Consider the following 21,695-nt stretch of genomic DNA (forward strand, 5'->3'; position numbering starts at 1 on the left):
GTACAAGAAGACTGACTCTTCTTACTGTCTATGGTTTGAACCATCACTGTGACACTAGTTATAGATTCCGATGCTTCACTTCAGGTTTACTGTATCCCACTGACCATCTTATTGACGATGAAACACGGAAATTGCATCGTAATTAAATACAAAAGGTACAATGCCTACTTAAGTACAAGAAGACTGTCTGTTCTTACTGTCTATGTTTGAACCATTCCTGTGACACTAGTTATAGATTCCGATGCTTCACTTCAGGTTAACTGTATCCCTCTGACCTTCTTATTGACTTTGAAACACAGAAATTGCATCGGAATTAAATAGAAAAGGCACAATGCCGACTTAAGTACAAGAAGACTGACTCTTCTTACTGAAAATAGTTTGAACCATTCCAGTGACAATAGTTATAGATTCCGATGCTTCACTTCAGGTTTACTGTATCCCTCTGACCTTCTTATTGACGATGAAAAACAGAAATTGCATCGGAATTAAATAGAAAAGGAACAATGTCGTTTTAAGTACAAGAAGACTGACTCTTCTTACAGTCTATGACTTTAACCATTCCAGTGAAACTAGTTATAGATTCCGATGCTTCACTCCAGGTTTACTGTCTCCCTTGGACCTTCTTATTGACGATGAAACACAGAAATTGCATTGTAATTAAATACAAAATGCACAATGCCGACTTAAGTACAAGAAGACTGACTCTTCTTACTGTCTATATTTTGAACCATTCCAGTGACACTAGTTATAGATTCCGATGCTTCAGGTTTACTGAATTCCTAGGACCTTCTTATTGACGATGAAACACAGAAATTGCATCGGAATTAAATAGAAAAGGCACAATGTCGTCTTAAGTACAAGAAGACTAACTCTTCTTACAGTCTATGATTTTAACCATTCCAGTGAAACTAGTTATAGATTCCGATGCTTCACTCCAGGTTTACTGTCTCCCTTGGACCTTCTTATTGACGATTAAACACAGAAATTGCATCGGAATTAAATAGAAAAGGCACAATGTCGACTTAAGTACAAGAAGACTGACTCTTCTTACTGTCTATAATTTGAACCATTCCTGTGACACTAGTTATAGATTCCGATGCTTCACTTCAGGTTTACTGTATCCCTTGGACCTTCTTATTGACGATGAAACAGAGAAATTGCATCGGAATTAAATAGAATAGGAACAATGCCGACTTATGTACTAGAAGACTGACTCTTATTACTGACTATGCTTTGAACCATTCCTGTGACACTAGTTATAGATTTCGATGCTTCCCTTCAGGTTTACTGTATCCCACTGACCATCTTATTGACGATGAAACACGGAAATTGCATCGTAATTAAATACAAAAGGTACAATGCCTACTTAAGTACAAGAAGACTGTCTCTTCTTACTGTCTATGTTTGAACCATTCCTGTGACACTAGTTATAGATTCCGATGCTTCACTTCAGGTTAACTGTATCCCTCTGACCTTCTTATTGACGATGAAACACAGAAATTGCATCGGAATTAAATAGGAAAGGCACAATGCCGACTTAAGTACAAGAAGACTGACTCTTCTTACTGAAAATAGTTTGAACCATTCCAGTGACAATAGTTATAGATTCCGATGCTTCACTTCAGGTTTACTGTATCCCTTGGACCTTGTTATTGACGGTGAAACACAGAAATAGCATTGGAATTAAATACAAAATGCAAAATGCCAACTTTAATCCACGAAGACTGACCCTTCTTACTGTCTATGTTTTGAACCATTCCTGTGACACTAGTTATAGATTCCGATGTTTCACTTCAGGTTTACTGTATCCCTCTGACCTTCTTATTGACGATGAATCACAGAAATTGCATCGGAATTAAATAGAAAACTCACAATGCCGACTTAAGTACAAGAAGACTGACTCTTCTTACTGTCTATGTTTTGAACCATTCCTGTGACACTAGTTATAGATTCCGATGCTTCACTCCAGGTTTACTGTATCCCTTGGACCTTCTTATTGACGATGAAACACAGAAATTGCATCGGAATTAAATAGAAAAGGCCCAATGCCGACTTAAGTACAAGAAGACTGACTCTTGTTAGTGATTATAGTTTGAACCATTGCTGTGACACTAGTTATAGATTCCGATGCTTTACTTCAGGTTTACTGTATACCTTGGACATTCTTATTGACGATGAAACACACAAATTGCATCGGAATTAAATAGAAAAGGAACAATGTCGTTTTAAGTACAAGAAGACTGACTCTTCTTACAGTCTATGACTTTAACCATTCCAGTGAAACTAGTTATAGATTCCGATGCTTCACTCCAGGTTTACTGTCTCCCTTGGACCTTCTTATTGACGATGAAACACAGAAATTGCATTGGAATTAAATACAAAATGCACAATGCCGACTTATGTACAAGAAGACTGACTCTTCTTACTGTCTATATTTTGAACCATTCCAGTGACACTAGTTATAGATTCCGATGCTTCAGGTTTACTGAATTCCTTGGACCTTCTTATTGACGATGAAACACAGAAATTGCATCGGAATTAAATAGAAAAGGCAAAATGTCGTCTTAAGTACAAGAAGACTAACTCTTCTTACAGTCTATGATTTTAACCATTCCAGTGAAACTAGTTATAGATTCCGATGCTTCACTCCAGGTTTACTGTCTCCCTTGGACCTTCTTATTGACGATGAAACACAGAAATTGCATCGGAATTAAATAGAAAAGGCCCAATGCCGACTTAAGTACAAGAAGACTGACTCTTCTTAGTGATTATAGTTTGAACCATTGCTGTGACACTAGTTATAGATTCCGATGCTTTACTTCAGGTTTACTGTATACCTTGGACATTCTTATTGACGATGAAACACACAAATTGCATTGGAATTAAATAGAAAAGGAACAATGTCGTTTTAAGTACAAGAAGACTGACTCTTCTTACAGTCTATGACTTTAACCATTCCAGTGAAACTAGTTATAGATTCCGATGCTTCACTCCAGGTTTACTGTCTCCCTTGGACCTTCATATTGACGATGAAACACAGAAATTGCATTGTAATTAAATACAAATTGCACAATGCCGACTTAAGTACAAGAAGACTGACTCTTCTTACTGTCTATATTTTGAACCATTCCAGTGACACTAGTTATAGATTCCGATGCTTCAGGTTTACTGAATTCCTTGGACCTTCTTATTGACGATGAAACACAGAAATTGCATCGGAATTAAATAGAAAAGGCACAATGTCGTATTAAGTACAAGAAGACTAACTCTTCTTACAGTCTATGATTTTAACCATTCCAGTGAAACTAGTTATAGATTCCGATGCTTCACTCCAGGTTTACTGTCTCCCTTGGACCTTCTTATTGACGATGAAACACAGAAATTGCATCGGAATTAAATAGAAAAGGCACAATGTCGACTTAAGTACAAGAAGACTGACTCTTCTTAGTGATTATAGTTTGAACCATTCCTGTGACACTAGTTATAGATTCCGATGCTTCACTTCAGGTTTACTGTATCCTTTGGACCTTCTTATTGACGATGAAACAGAGATATTGCATCGGAATTAAATAGAATAGGAACAATACCGACTTATGTACAAGAAGACTGACTCTTATTACTGACTATGTTTTGAACCATTCCTGTGACACTAGTTATAGATTTCGATGCTTCACTTCAGGTTTACTGTATCCCACTGACCATCTTATTGACGATGAAACACGGAAATTGCATCGTAATTAAATACAAAAGGTACAATGCCTACTTAAGTACAAGAAGACTGTCTCTTCTTACTGTCTATGTTTGAACCATTCCTGTGATACTAGTTATAGATTCCGATGCTTCACTTCAGGTTAACTGTATCCCTCTGACCTTCTTATTGACGATGAAACACAGAAATTGCATCGGAATTAAATAGAAAAGTCCCAATGCCGACTTAAGTACAAGAAGACTGACTCTTCTTAGTGATTATAGTTTGAACCATTGCTGTGACACTAGTTATAGATTCCGATGCATTACTTCAGGTTTACTGTATGCCTTGGACATTCTTATTGACGATGAAACACACAAATTGCATCGGAATTAAATAGAAAAGGAACAATGTCGTTTTAAGTACAAGAAGACTGACTCTTCTTACAGACTATGACTTTAACCATTCCAGTGAAACTAGTTATAGTTTCCGATGCTTCAGGTTTACTGAATTCCTTGGACCTTCTTATTGACGATGAAACACAGAAATTGCATCGGAATTAAATAGAAAAGGCACAATGTCGTCTTAAGTACAAGAAGACTAACTCTTCTTACAGTCTATGATTTTAACCATTCCAGTGAAACTAGTTATAGATTCCGATGCTTCACTCCAGGTTTACTGTCTCCCTTGGCCCTTATTATTGACGATGAAACACAGAAATTGCATCGGAATTAAATAGAAAAGGCCCAATGCCGACTTAAGTACAAGAAGACTGACTCTTCTTAGTGATTATAGTTTGAACCATTGCTGTGACACTAGTTATAGATTCCGATGCTTTACTTCAGGTTTACTGTATACCTTGGACATTCTTATTGACGATGAAACACACAAATTGCATTGGAATCAAATAGAAAAGGAACAATGTCGTTTTAAGTACAAGAAGACTGACTCTTCTTACAGTCTATGACTTTAACCATTCCAGTGAAACTAGTTATAGATTCCGATGCTTCACTCCAGGTTTACTGTCTCCCTTGGACCTTCTTATTGACGATGAAACACAGAAATTGCATTGTAATTAAATACAAAATGCACAATGCCGACTTAAGTACAAGAAGACTGACTCTTCTTACTGTCTATATTTTGAACCATTCCAGTGACACTAGTTATAGATTCCGATGCTTCAGGTTTACTGAATTCCTTGGACCTTCTTATTGACGATGAAACACAGAAATTGCATCGGAATTAAATAGAAAAGGCACAATGTCGTATTAAGTACAAGAAGACTAACTCTTCTTACAGTCTATGATTTTAACCATTCCAGTGAAACTAGTTATAGATTCCGATGCTTCACTCCAGGTTTACTGTCTCCCTTGGACCTTCATATTGACGATGAAACACAGAAATTGCATCGGAATGAAATAGAAAAGGCACAATGTCGACTTAAGTACAAGAAGACTGACTCTTCTAAGTGATTATAGTTTGAACCATTCCTGTGACACTAGTTATAGATTCCGATGCTTCACTTCAGGTTTACTGTATCCCTTGTACCTTTTTATTGACGATGAAACAGAGAAATTGCATCGGAATTAAATAGAATAGGAACAATGCCGACTTATGTACAAGAAGACTGACTCTTATTACTGACTATGTTTTGAACCATTCCTGTGACACTAGTTATAGATTTCGATGCTTCACTTCAGGTTTACTGTATCCCACTGACCATCTTATTGACGATGAAACACGGAAATTGCATCGTAATTAAATACAAAAGGTACAATGCCTAATTAAGTACAAGAAGACTGTCTCTTCTTACTGTCTATGTTTGAACCATTCCTGTGTCACTAGTTATAGATTCCGATGCTTCACTTCAGGTTAACTGTATCCCTCTGACCTTCTTATTGACGATGAAACACAGAAATTGCATCGGAATTAAATAGGAAAGGCACAATGCCGACTTAAGTACAAGAAGACTTACTCTTCTTACTGAAAATAGTTTGAACCATTCCAGTGACAATAGTTATACATTCCGATGCTTTACTTCAGGTTTACTGTATCCCTCTGACCTTCTTATTGACGATGAAACACAGAAATTGCATCGGAATTAAATAGAAAAGGCACAATGCCGACATAAGTACAAGAAGACTGACTCTTCTTAGTGATTATAGTTTGAACCATTGCTGTGACACTAGTTATAGATTCCGATGCTTTACTTCAGGTTTACTGTATACCTTGGACATTCTTATTGACGATGAAACACACAAATTGCATCGGAATTAAATAGAGGAGGAACAATGTCGTTTTAAGTACAAGGAGACTGACTCTTCTTACAGTCTATGACTTTAACCATTCCAGTGAAACTAGTTATAGATTCCGATGCTTCACTCCAGGTTTACCGTCTCCCTTGGACCTTCTTATTGACGATGAAACACAGAAATTGCATTGGAATTAAATACAAAATGCACAATGCCGACTTTAGTACAAGAAGACTGACTCTTCTTACTGTCTATATTTTGAACCATTCCAGTGACACTAGTTATAGATACCGATGCTTCAGGTTAACTGAATTCCTTGGACCTTCTTATTGACGATGAAACACAGAAATTGCATCGGAATTAAATAGAAAAGGCACAATGTCGTCTTAAGTACAAGAAGACTAACTCTTCTTACAGTCTATGATTTTAACCATTCCAGTGAAACTAGTTATAGATTCCGATGCTTCACTCCAGGTTTACTGTCTCCCTTGGACCTTCTTATTGACGATGAAACACAGAAATTGCATCGGAATTAAATAGAAAAGGCCCAATGCCGACTTAAGTACAAGAAGACTGACTCTTCTTAGTGATTATAGTTTGAACCATTGCTGTGACACTAGTTATAGATTCCGATGCTTTACTTCAGGTTTACTGTATACCTTGGACATTCTTATTGACGATGAAACACACAAATTGCATTGGAATCAAATAGAAAAGGAACAATGTCGTTTTAAGTACAAGAAGACTGACTCTTCTTACAGTCTATGACTTTAACCATTCCAGTGAAACTAGTTATAGATTCTGATGCTTCACTCCAGGTTTACTGTCTCCCTTGGACCTTCTTATTGACGATGAAACACAGAAATTGCATTGTAATTAAATACAAAATGCACAATGCCGACTTGAGTACAAGAAGACTGACTCTTCTTACTGTCTATATTTTGAACCATTCCAGTGACACTAGTTATAGATTCCGATGCTTCAGGTTTACTGAATTCCTTGGACCTTCTTATTGACGATGAAACACAGAAATTGCATCGGAATTAAATAGAAAAGGCACAATGTCGTATTAAGTACAAGAAGACTAACTCTTCTTACAGTCTATGATTTTAACCATTCCAGTGAAACTAGTTATAGATTCCGATGCTTCACTCCAGGTTTACTGTCTCCCTTGGACCTTCATATTGACGATGAAACACAGAAATTGCATCGGAATTAAATAGAAAAGGCACCATGTCGACTTAAGTACAAGAAGACTGACTCTTCTAAGTGATTATAGTTTGAACCATTCCTGTGACACTAGTTATAGATTCCGATGCTTCACTTCAGGTTTACTGTATCCCTTGTACCTTTTTATTGACGATGAAACAGAGAAATTGCATCGGAATTAAATAGAATAGGAACAATGCCGACTTATGTACAAGAAGAGTGACTCTTATTACTGACTATGTTTTGAACCATTCCTGTGACACTAGTTATAGATTTCGATGCTTCACTTCAGGTTTACTGTATCCCACTGACCATCTTATTGACGATGAAACACGGAAATTGCATCGTAATTAAATACAAAAGGTACAATGCCTAATTAAGTACAAGAAGACTGTCTCTTCTTACTGTCTATGTTTGAACCATTCCTGTGTCACTAGTTATAGATTCCGATGCTTCACTTCAGGTTAACTGTATCCCTCTGACCTTCTTATTGACGATGAAACACAGAAATTGCATCGGAATTAAATAGGAAAGGCACAATGCCGACTTAAGTACAAGAAGTCTTACTCTTCTTACTGAAAATAGTTTGAACCATTCCAGTGACAATAGTTATAGATTCCGATGCTTTACTTCAGGTTTACTGTATCCCTCTGACCTTCTTATTGACGATGAAACACATAAATTGCATCGGAATTAAATAGAAAAGGCACAATGCCGACATAAGTACAAGAAGACTGACTCTTCTTAGTGATTATAGTTTGAACCATTGCTGTGACACTAGTTATAGATTCCGATGCTTTACTTCAGGTTTACTGTATACCTTGGACATTCTTATTGACGATGAAACACACAAATTGCATCGGAATTAAATAGAGGAGGAACAATGTCGTTTTAAGTACAAGGAGACTGACTCTTCTTACAGTCTATGACTTTAACCATTCCAGTGAAACTAGTTATAGATTCCGATGCTTCACTCCAGGTTTACCGTCTCCCTTGGACCTTCTTATTGACGATGAAACACAGAAATTGCATTGGAATTAAATACAAAATGCACAATGCCGACTTTAGTACAAGAAGACTGACTCTTCTTACTGTCTATATTTTGAACCATTCCAGTGACACTAGTTATAGATACCGATGCTTCAGGTTAACTGAATTCCTTGGACCTTCTTATTGGCGATGAAACACAGAAATTGCATCGGAATTAAATAGAAAAGGCACAATGTCGTCTTAAGTACAAGAAGACTAACTCTTCTTACAGTCTATGATTTTAACCATTCCAGTGAAACTAGTTATAGATTCTGATGCTTCACTCCAGGTTTACTGTCTCCCTTGGACCTTCTTATTGACGATGAAACACAGAAATTGCATCGGAATTAAATAGAAAAGGCCCAATGCCGACTTAAGTACAAGAAGACTGACTCTTCTTAGTGATTATAGTTTGAACCATTGCTGTGACACTAGTTATAGATTCCGATGCTTTACTTCAGGTTTACTGTATACCTTGGACATTCTTATTGACGATGAAACACACAAATTGCATTGGAATTAAATAGAAAAGGAACAATGTCGTTTTAAGTACAAGAAGACTGACTCTTCTTACAGTCTATGACTTTAACCATTCCAGTGAAACTAGTTATAGATTCCGATGCTTCACTCCAGGATTACTGTCTCCCTTGGACCTTCATATTGACGATGAAACACAGAAATTGCATTGTAATTAAATACAAAATGCACAATGCCGACTTAAGTACAAGAAGACTGACTCTTCTTACTGTCTATATTTTGAACCATTCCAGTGACACTAGTTATAGATTCCGATGCTTCAGGTTTACTGAATTCCTTGGACCTTCTTATTGACGATGAAACACAGAAATTGCATCGGAATTAAATAGAAAAGGCACAATGTCGTATTAAGTACAAGAAGACTAACTCTTCTTACAGTCTATGATTTTAACCATTCCAGTGAAACTAGTTATAGATTCCGATGCTTCACTCCAGGTTTACTGTCTCCCTTGGACCTTCTTATTGACGATGAAACACAGAAATTGCATCGGAATTAAATAGAAAAGGCACAATGTCGACTTAAGTACAAGAAGACTGACTCTTCTTAGTGATTATAGTTTGAACCATTCCTGTGACACTAGTTATAGATTCCGATGCTTCACTTCAGGTTTACTGTATCCTTTGGACCTTCTTATTGGCGATGAAACAGAGAAATTGCATCGGAATTAAATAGAATAGGAACAATGCCGACTTATGTACAAGAAGACTGACTCTTATTACTGACTATGTTTTGAACCATTCCTGTGACACTAGTTATAGATTTCGATGCTTCACTTCAGGTTTACTGTATCCCACTGACCATCTTATTGACGATGAAACACGGAAATTGCATCGTAATTAAATACAAAAGGTACAATGCCTACTTAAGTACAAGAAGACTGTCTCTTCTTACTGTCTATGTTTGAACCATTCCTGTGTCACTAGTTATAGATTCCGATGCTTCACTTCAGGTTAACTGTATCCCTCTGACCTTCTTATTGACGATGAAACACAGAAATTGCATCGGAATTAAATAGGAAAGGCACAATGCCGACTTAAGTACAAGAAGACTTACTCTTCTTACTGAAAATAGTTTGAACCATTCCAGTGACAATAGTTATAGATTCCGATGCTTTACTTCAGGTTTACTGTATCCCTCTGACCTTCTTATTGACGATGAAACACAGAAATTGCATCGGAATTAAATAGAAAAGGCACAATGCCGACATAAGTACAAGAAGACTGACTCTTCTTAGTGATTATAGTTTGAACCATTGCTGTGACACTAGTTATAGATTCCGATGCTTTACTTCAGGTTTACTGTATACCTTGGACATTCTTATTGACGATGAAACACACAAATTGCATCGGAATTAAATAGAGGAGGAACAATGTCGTTTTAAGTACAAGGAGACTGACTCTTCTTACAGTCTATGACTTTAACCATTCCAGTGAAACTAGTTATAGATTCCGATGCTTCACTCCAGGTTTACCGTCTCCCTTGGACCTTCTTATTGACGATGAGACACAGAAATTGCATTGGAATTAAATACAAAATGCACAATGCCGACTTTAGTACAAGAAGACTGACTCTTCTTACTGTCTATATTTTGAACCATTCCAGTGACACTAGTTATAGACACCGATGCTTCAGGTTAACTGAATTCCTTGGACCTTCTTATTGACGATGAAACACAGAAATTGCATCGGAATTAAATAGAAAAGGCACAATGTCGTCTTAAGTACAAGAAGACTAACTCTTCTTACAGTCTATGATTTTAACCATTCCAGTGAAACTAGTTATAGATTCCGATGCTTCACTCCAGGTTTACTGTCTCCCTTGGACCTTCTTATTGACGATGAAACACAGAAATTGCATCGGAATTAAATAGAAAAGGCACAATGCCGACATAAGTACAAGAAGACTGACTCTTCTTACTGACTATGTTTTGAACCATTCCTGTGACACTAGTTATAGATTCCGATGCTTCACTCCAGGTTTACTGTATCTCTTGGACCTTCTTATTGACGATGAAACACAGAAATTGCATCGGAATTAAATAGAAAAGGCACAATGCCGACTTAAGTACAATAAGACTGACTCTTCTTAGTGATTATAGTTTGAACCATTGCTGTGACACTAGTTGTAGATTCCGATGCTTTACTTCAGGTTTATTGTATACCTTGGACATTCTTATTGACGATGAAACACAGAAATTGCATCGGAATTAAATAGAAAGGCACAATGTCGACTTAAGTACAAGAAGACTGACTCTTCTTACTGTCTATGTTTTGAACCATTCCTGTGACACTAGTTATAGATTCCGATGCTTCACTCCAGGATTACTGTATCCCTTGGACCTTCTAATTGACGATGAAACCCAGAAATTTCATCGGAATTAAATAGAAAAGGCACAATGTCAACTTAAGTACAAGAAGACTGACTCTTCTTACTGTCTATAATTTGAACCATTCCTGTGACACTAGTTATAGATTCCGATGCTTCACTTCAGGTTTACTGTATCCCTTGGACCTTCTTATTGACGATGAAACAGAGAAATTGCATCGGAATTAAATAGAATAGGAACAATGCCGACTTATGTACAAGAAGACTGACTCTTCTTACTGACTATGCTTTGAACCATTCCTGTGACACTAGTTATAGATTACAATGCTTCACTTCAGGTTTACTGTATACCTTGGAAGTTCTTATGACGATGAAACACAGAAATTGCATCGGAATTAAATAGAAAAGGCACAATGCCGACTTATGTACAAGAAGACTGACTCTTCCTACTGTCAATGTTTGATCCATTCCTGTGACACTAGTTTTAGATTCCGATTCTTTACTTCAGGTTTACTGTATACCTCTGACCTTCTTATTGACCATGAAACACAGATATTGCGTCGGAATTAAATACAAAAGGCACAATGCCGACTTAAGTACAAGAAGACTGACTCTTCCTACTGTCTCTGTTTTGAACCATTCCTGTGACACTAGTTATAGATTCCGATGCTTCACTTCAGGTTTACTGTATCCCTCTGACCTTATTGCCGATGAAACACAGAAATTGAATCGGAATTAAATACAAAAGGCACAATGCCGACTTAAGTACAAGAAGACTGACTCTTCCTACTGTCTATGTTTTGAACCATTTCTGTGACACTAGTTATAGAGTCCGATGCTTCACTTCAGGTTTACTGTATCTCTTGGACCTTCTTATTGTCGATGAATCACAGAAATCGCATCTTCATTAAATACACTAGGCACAATGCCGACTTAAGTACAAGAAGACTGACTCTTCTTTCTGTGTATATATTGAACCATTCCAGTGACACTAGTTATAGATTCAGATGCTTCACTTCAGGTTTACTGTACCCCTTGGACCTTCTTATTGACGATGAAACACAGAAATTGCATCGGAAGTAAATACACAAAGCACAATGCCGACTTAAGTAAAAGAAGACTGACTCTTCTTACTGTCTATGTCTTGAACCATCACTGTGACACTAGTTATAGATTCCCATTCTTCACTCCAGGTTTACTGTATCCCTCTGACCTTCTTATTGACGATGAAACATGGAAATTTCATCGGAATTAAATACAAAAGGCACAATGCCGACTTAAGTACAAGAAGACTGACTCTTCTTACTGTCTATTTTTTGAACAATTCCTGTGACACTAGTTATAGTTTCCGATGCTTCACTTCAGGTTTACTGTATCCCTCTGACCTTCTTATTGACGATGAAACACGGAAATTGCATCGGAATTAAATACAAAAGGCACAATGCCGAATTAAGTACAAGAAGACTGTTTCTTCTTACTGTCTATGTTTGAACCATTCCTGTGACATTAGTTATAGATTCCGATGCTTCACTTCACGTTCACTGTATCCCTCTGACCTTCTTATTGACGATGAAACACAGAAATTGCATCGGAATTAAATAGAAAAGGCACAATGCCGCATAAGTACAAGAAGACTGACTCATCTTACTGTCTATGTTTTGACCATCCCTGTGAAATTAGTTATAGATTCCGATGCTTCACTCCAGGTATACTGTATCCCTCTGACCTTCTTATTGACGTAGAAACACAGAAATTGCATCGGAATTAATTACAAAAAACACATTGCCGACTTAAGTACAAGAAGACTGACTCTTCTTACTGTCTATTTTTTGAACAATTCCTGTGACACTAGTTATAGATTCCGATGCTTCACTTCAGGTTTACTGTATCCCTCTGACCTTCTTATTGACGATGAAACACAGAAATTGCATCGGAATTAAATACAAAAGACAGAATGCCGACTTACGTACAAGAAGACTGACTCTTCTTACTGTCTATGTTTTGAACCACTCCTGTGACACTAGTTATAGAGTCCGATGCTTCACTTCAGGTTTACTGTATCTCATGGACCTTATCATTGACGATGAATCACAGAAATTGCGTCGGAATTAAATACAAAAGGCACAATGCCGACTTAAGTACAAGAATACTGAATCTTCTTACTGTCTATATTTTGAACCATTCCAGTGACACTAGTTATAGATTCCGATGCTTCACTTCAGGTTTACTGTACCCCTTGGACCTTCTTATTGACGATGAAACACAGAAATTGCATCGGAAGTAAATACAAAAAGCACAATGCCGACTTAAGTACAAGAAGACTGACTCTTCTTACTGTCTATGTTATGAACCATCACTGTGACACTAGTTATAGATTCCGATTCTTCACTCCAGCTTTACTGTATCCCTCTGACCTTCGTATTGACGATGAGACACAGAAATTGCATCGGAATTAAATACAAAAGGAACAATGCCGACTTAAGTACAAGAAGACTGACTCTTCTTACTGTCTATTTTTTGAACAATTCCTGTGACACTAGTTATAGATTCCGATGCTTCACTTCAGGTTTACTGTATCCCACTGACCATCTTATTGACGATGAAACACGGAAATTGCATCGTAATTAAATACAAAAGGCACAATGCCGACTTAAGTACAAGAAGACTGTCTCTTCTTACTGTCTATGTTTGAACCATTCCTGTGACACTAGTTATAGATTCCGATGCTTCACTTCAGGTTAACTGTATCTCTCTGACCTTCTTATTGACGATGAAACACAGAAATTGCATCGGAATTAAATAGAAAAGGCACAATGCCGACTTAAGTATAAGAAGACTGACTCTTCTTACTGATAATAGTTTGAACCATTCCAGTGACAATAGTTATAGATTCCGATGCTTCACTTCAGGTTTACTGTATCCCTTGGACCTTGTTATTGACGGTGAAACACAGAAATAGCATTGGAATTAAATACAAAAGGCAAAATGCCAACTTTAGTCCACGAAGACTAACTCTTCTTACTGTCTATGTTTTGAACCATTCCTGTGACACTAGTTATAGATTCCGATGCTTCACTTCAGGTTTACTCTATCCCTCTGACCTTCTTATTGACGATGAAACACAGAAATTGCATCGGAATTAAATAGAAAACTCACAATGCCGACTTAAGTACAAGAAGACTGACTCTTCTTACTGTCTATGTTTTGAACCATTCCTGTGACACTAGTTATAGATTCCGATGCTTCACTCCAGGTTTACTGTATCCCTTGGACCTTCTTATTGACGATGAAACACAGAAATTGCATCGGAATTAAATAGAAAACTCACAATGCCGACTTAAGGACAAGAAGACTGACTCTTCTTACTGACTATGTTTGAACCATTCCTGTGACACTAGTTATAGATTCCGATGCTTCACTTCAGGTTTACTGTTTCCCTTGGACCTTCTTATTGACGATGAAACACAGAAATTGCATCGGAATTAAATACAAAAGGCACAATGCCGACTTAAGTACAAGAAGACTGACTGTTCCTACTGTCTATGTTTTGAACCATTTCTGTGACACTAGTTATAGAGTCCGATGCTTCACTTCAGGTTTACTGTATCTCTTGGACCTTCTTATTGTCGATGAATCACAGAAATCGCATCTTCATTAAATACATAAGGCACAATGCAGACTTCAGTACAAGAAGACTGACTCTTCTTTCTGTGTATATATTGAACCATTCCAGTGACACTAGTTATAGATTCAGATGCTTCACTTCAGGTTTACTGTACCCCTTGGACCTTCTTATTGACGATGTATCACAGAAATTGCATCGGAAGTAAATACACAAAGCACAATGCCGACTTAAGTACAAGAAGACTGACTCTTCTTACTGTCTATGTTTTGAACCATTAATGTGACACTAGTTATAGATTCCCATTCTTCACTCCAGGTTTACTGTATCCCTCTGACCTTCTTATTGACGATGAAACATGGAAATTGCATCGGAATTAAATACAAAAGGAACAATGCCGACTTAAGTACAAGAAGACTGACTCTTCTTACTGTCTATTTTTTGAACAATTCCTGTGACACTAGTTATAGATTCCGATGCTTCACTTCAGGTTTACTGTATCCCACTGACCATCTTATTGACGATGAAACACGGAAATTGCATCGTAATTAAATACAAAAGGCACAATGCCGACTTAAGTACAAGAAGACTGTCTCTTCTTACTGTCTATGTTTGAACCATTCCTGTGACACTAGTTATAGATTCCGATGCTTCACTTCAGGTTAACTGTATCTCTCTGACCTTCTTATTGACGATGAAACACAGAAATTGCATCGGAATTAAATAGAAAAGGCACAATGCCGACTTAAGTATAAGAAGACTGACTCTTCTTACTGATAATAGTTTGAACCATTCCAGTGACAATAGTTATAGATTCCGATGCTTCACTTCAGGTTTACTGTATCCCTTGGACCTTGTTATTGACGGTGAAACACAGAAATAGCATTGGAATTAAATACAAAAGGCAAAATGCCAACTTTAGTCCACGAAGACTGACTCTTCTTACTGTCTATGTTTTGAACCATTCCTGTGACACTAGTTATAGATTCCGATGCTTCACTTCAGGTTTACTCTATCCCTCTGACCTTCTTATTGACGATGAAACACAGAAATTGCATCGGAATTAAATAGAAAACTCACAATGCCGACTTAAGTACAAGAAGACTGACTCTTCTTACTGTCTATGTTTTGAACCATTCCTGTGACACTAGTTATAGATTCCGATGCTTCACTCCAGGTTTACTGTATCCCTTGGACCTTCTTATTGACGATGAAACACAGAAATTGCATCGGAATTAAATAGAAAAGGCACAATGCCGACTTAAGAACAAGAAGACTGACTCTTCTTAGTGATTATAGTTTGAACCATTGCTGTGACACTAGTTATAGATTCCGATGGTTTACTTCAGGTTTACTGTATACCTTGGACATTCTTATTGGCGATGAAACACAGAAATTGCATCGGAATTAAATAGAAAAGGAACAATGTCGTCTTAAGTACAAGAAGACTGACTCTTCTTACAGTCTATGACTTTAACCATTCCAGTGAAACTAGTTATAGATTCCGATGCTTCACTCCAGGTTTACTGTCTCCCTGGGACCTTCTTATTGACGATGAAACACAGAAATTGCATTGGAATTAAATACAAAATGCACAATGCCGACTTATGTACAAGAAGACTAACTCTTCTTACTGACTATGCTTTGAACCTTTCCTGTGACACTAGTTATAGATTACGATGCTTCACTTCAGGTTTACTGTATACCTTGGAAGTTCTTATTGACGATGAAACACAGAAATTGCATCGGAATTAAATACAAAAGGAACAATGCCGACTTAAGTACAAGAAGACTGACTCTTCTTACTGTATATTTTTTTAACAATTCCTGTGACACTAGTTATAGATTCCGATGCTTCACTTCAGGATTACTGTATCCCACTGACCATCTTATTGACGATGAAACACGGAAATTGCATCGTAATTAAATACAAAAGGCACAATGCCGACTTAAGTACAAGAAGACTGTCTCTTCTTACTGTCTATGTTTGAACCATTCCTGTGACACTAGTTATAGATTCCGATGCTTCACTTCAGGTTAACTGTATCTCTCTGCCCTTCTTATTGACGATAAAACACAGAAATTGCATCGGAATTAAATAGAAAAGGCACAATGCCGACTTAAGTACAAGAAGACTGACTCTTCTTACTGATAATAGTTTGAACCATTCCAGTGACAATAGTTATAGATTCCGATGCTTCGCTTCAGGTTTACTGTATCCCTTGGACCTTCTTATTGACGATGAAACACAGAAATTGCATCGGAATTAAATAGAAAAGGCCCAATGCCGACTTAAGTACAAGAAGACTGACTCTTCTTAGTGATTATAGTTTGAACCATTGCTGTGACACTAGTTATAGATTCCGATGCTTTACTTCAGGTTTACTGTATACCTTGGACATTCTTATTGACGATGAAACACACAAATTGCATCGGAATTAAATAGAAAAGGAACAATGTCGTTTTAAGTACAAGGAGACTGACTCTTCTTACAGTCTATGACTTTAACCATTCCAGTGAAACTAGTTATAGATTCCGATGCTTCACTCCAGGTTTACTGTATCCCTTGGACCTTCTTATTGACGATGAAACACAGAAATTGCAATGTAATTAAATAGAAAAGGCACAATGCCGACTTAAGTACAAGAAGACTGACTCTTCTTACTGACTATGTTTTGAACCATTCCTGTGACACTAATTATAGATACCGATGCTTCACTTCAGGTTTACTGTATACCTTGGACCTTCTTATTGACGATGAAACCCAGAAATTTCATCGGAATTAAATAGAAAAGGCACAATGTCGACTTAAGTACAAGAAGACTGACTCTTCTTACTGTCTATAATTTGAACCATTCCTGTGACACTAGTTATAGATTCCGATGCTTCACTTCTGGTTTACTGTATCCCTTGGACCTTCTTATTGACGATGAAACAGAGAAATTGCATCGGAATTAAATAGAATAGGAACAATGCCGACTTATGTACAAGAAGACTGACTCTTCTTACTGACTATGCTTTGAACCATTCCTGTGACACTAGTTATAGATTACGATGCTTCACTTCAGGTTTACTGTATACCTTGGAAGTTCTTATGACGATGAAACACAGAAATTGCATAAGAATTAAATACAAAAGGCACAATGCCGACTTATGTACAAGAAGACTGACTCTTCCCACTGTCTATGTTTGATCCATTCCTGTGACACTAGTTTTAGATTCCGATTCTTTACTTCAGGTTTACTGTATACCTCTGACCTTCTTATTGACCATGAAACACAGAAATTGCGTCGGAATTAAATACAAAAGGCACAATGCCGACTTAAGTACAAGAAGACTGACTCTTCCTACTGTCTCTGTTTTGAACAATTCCTGTGACACTAGTTATAGATTCCGATGCTTCACTTCAGGTTTACTGTATCCCTCTGACCTTATTGCCGATGAAACACAGAAATTGAATTGGAATTAAATACAAAACGCAGAATGGCGACTTAAGGACAAGAAGACTGACTCTTCTTACTGACTATGTTTGAACCATTCCTGTGACACTAGTTATAGATTCCGATGCTTCACTTCAGGTTTACTGTTTCCCTTGGACCTTCTTATTGACGATGAAACACAGAAATTGCATCGGAATTAAATACAAAAGGCACAATGCCGACTTAAGTACAAGAAGACTGACTGTTCCTACTGTCTATGTTTTGAACCATTTCTGTGACACTAGTTATAGAGTCCGATGCTTCACTTCAGGTTTACTGTATCTCTTGGACCTTCTTATTGTCGATGAATCACAGAAATCGCATCTTCATTAAATACATAAGGCACAATGCAGACTTCAGTACAAGAAGACTGACTCTTCTTTCTGTGTATATATTGAACCATTCCAGTGACACTAGTTATAGATTCAGATGCTTCACTTCAGGTTTACTGTACCCCTTGGACCTTCTTATTGACGATGTATCACAGAAATTGCATCGGAAGTAAATACACAAAGCACAATGCCGACTTAAGTACAAGAAGACTGACTCTTCTTACTGTCTATGTTTTGAACCATTAATGTGACACTAGTTATAGATTCCCATTCTTCACTCCAGGTTTACTGTATCCCTCTGACCTTCTTATTGACGATGAAACATGGAAATTGCATCGGAATTAAATACAAAAGGCACAATGCCGACTTAAGTACAAGAAGACTGACTCTTCTTACTGTCTATTTTTTGAACTATTCCTGTGACACTAGTTATAGTTTCCGATGCTTCACTTCAGGTTTACTGTATCCCTCTGACCTTCTTATTGACGATGAAACACGGAAATTGCATCGGAATTAAATACAAAAGGCTCAATGCCGAATTAAGTACAAGAAGACTGTTTCTTCTTACTGTCTATGTTTGAACCATTCCTGTGACATTAGTTATAGATTCCGATGCTTCACTTCAGGTTCACTGTATCCCTCTGACCTTCTTATTGACGATGAAACACAGAAATTGCATCGGAATTAAATAGAAAAGGCACAATAACGCATTAGTACAAGAAGACTGACTCATCTTACTGTCTATGTTTTGACCATCCCTGTGACATTAGTTATAGATTCCGATGCTTCACTCCAGGTATACTGTATCCCTCTGACCTTCTTATTGACGATGAAACACAGAAATTGCTTCGGAATTAAATACAAAAAACACATTGCCGACTTAAGTACAAGAAGACTGACTCTTCTTACTGTCTATTTTTTGAACAATTCCTGTGACACTAGTTATAGATTCCGATGCTTCACTTCAGGTTTACTGTATCCCTCTGACCTTCTTATTGACGATGAAACACAGAAATTGCATCGGAATTAAATACAAAAGGCAGAATGCCGCCTTACGTACAAGAAGACTGACTCTTCTTACTGTCTATGTTTTGAACCACTCCTGTGACACTAGTTATAGAGTCCGATGCTTCACTTCGGGTTTACTGTATCTCATGGACCTTATCATTGACGATGAATCACAGAAATTGCGTCGGAATTAAATACAAAAGGCACAATGCCGACTTAAGTACAAGAATACTGAATCTTCTAACTGTCTATATTTTGAACCATTCCAGTGACACTAGTTATAGATTCCGATGCTTCACTTCAGGTTTACTGTACCCCTTGGACCTTCTTATTGACGATGAAACACAGAAATTGCATCGGAATTAAATACAAAAGGAACAATGCCGACTTAAGTACAAGAAGACTGACTCTTCTTACTGTCTATGTTATGAACCATCACTGTGACACTAGTTATAGATTCCGATTCTTCACTCCAGGTTTACTGTATCCCTCTGACCTTCTTATTGACGATGAAACACGGAAATTGCATCGTAATTAAATACAAAAGGCACAATGCCGACTTAAGTACAAGAAGACTGTCTCTTCTTACTGTCTATGTTTGAACCATTCCTGTGACACTAGTTATAGATTCCGTGCTTCACTTCAGGTTAACTGTATCTCTGCGACCTTCTTATTGACGATGAAACACAGAAATTGCATCGGAATTAAATAGAAAAGGCACAATGCCGACTTAAGTACAAGAAGACTGACTCTTCTTACTGATAATAGTTTGAACCATTCCAGTGACAATAGTTATAGATTCCGATGCTTCACTTCAGTTTTACTGTATCCCTTGGACCTTGTTATTGACGGTGAAACACAGAAATAGCATTGGAATTAAATACAAAAGGCAAAATGCCAACTTTAGTCCACGAAGACTGACTCTTCTTACTGTCTATGTTTTGAATCATTCCTGTGACACTAGTTATAGATTCCGATGCTTCACTTCAGGTTTACTCTATCCCTCTGACCTTCTTATTGACGATGAAACACAGAAATTGCATCGGAATTAAATAGAAAACTCACAATGCCGACTTAAGTACAAGAAGACTGACTCTTCTTTCTGTCTATGTTTTGAACCATTCCTGTGACACTAGTTATAGATTCCGATGCTTCACTCCAGGTTTACTGTATTCCTTGGACCTCCTTATTGACGATGAAACACAGAAATTGCATCGGAATTAAATAGAAAAGGCACAATGCCGACTTAAGAACAAGAAGACTGACTCTTCTTAGTGATTATAGTTTGAACCATTGCTGTGACACTAGTTATAGATTCCGATGGTTTACTTCAGGTTTACTGTATACCTTGGACATTCTTATTGGCGATGAAACACAGAAATTGCATCGGAATTAAATAGAAAAGGAACAATGTCGTCTTAAGTACAAGAAGACTGACTCTTCTTACAGTCTATGACTTTAACCATTCCAGTGAAACCAGTTATGGATTCCGATGCTTCACTCCAGGTTTACTGTCTCCCTGGGACCTTCTTATTGACGATGAAACACAGAAATTGCATCGGAATTAAATACAAAATGCACAATGCCGACTTATGTACAAGAAGACTAACTCTTCTTACTGACTATGCTTTGAACCTTTCCTGTGACACCAGTTATAGATTACGATGCTTCACTTCAGGTTTACTGTATACCTTGGAAGTTCTTATTGACGATGAAACACAGAAATTGCATCGGAATTAAATACAAAAGGAACAATGCCGACTTAAGTACAAGAAGACTGACTCTTCTTACTGTCTATTTTTTTAACAATTCCTGTGACACTAGTTATAGATTCCGATGCTTCACTTCAGGTTTACTGTATCCCACTGACCATCTTATTGACGATGAAACACGGAAATTGCATCGTAATTAAATACAAAAGGCACAATGCCGACTTAAGTACAAGAAGACTGTCTCTTCTTACTGTCTATGTTTGAACCATTCCTGTGACACTAGTTATGGATTCCGATGTTTCACTTCAGGTTAACTGTATCTCTCTGCCCTTCTTATTGACGATAAAACACAGAAATTGCATCGGAATTAAATAGAAAAGGCACAATGCCGACTTAAGTACAAGAAGACTGACTCTTCTTACTGATAATAGTTTGAACCATTCCAGTGACAATAGTTATAGATTCCGATGCTTCACTTCAGGTTTACTGTATCCCTTGGAC

This window comes from Schistocerca serialis, unplaced genomic scaffold (assembly GCF_023864345.2).
Source record: "Schistocerca serialis cubense isolate TAMUIC-IGC-003099 unplaced genomic scaffold, iqSchSeri2.2 HiC_scaffold_1363, whole genome shotgun sequence".
Lineage (NCBI taxonomy): Eukaryota > Metazoa > Arthropoda > Insecta > Orthoptera > Acrididae > Schistocerca > Schistocerca serialis.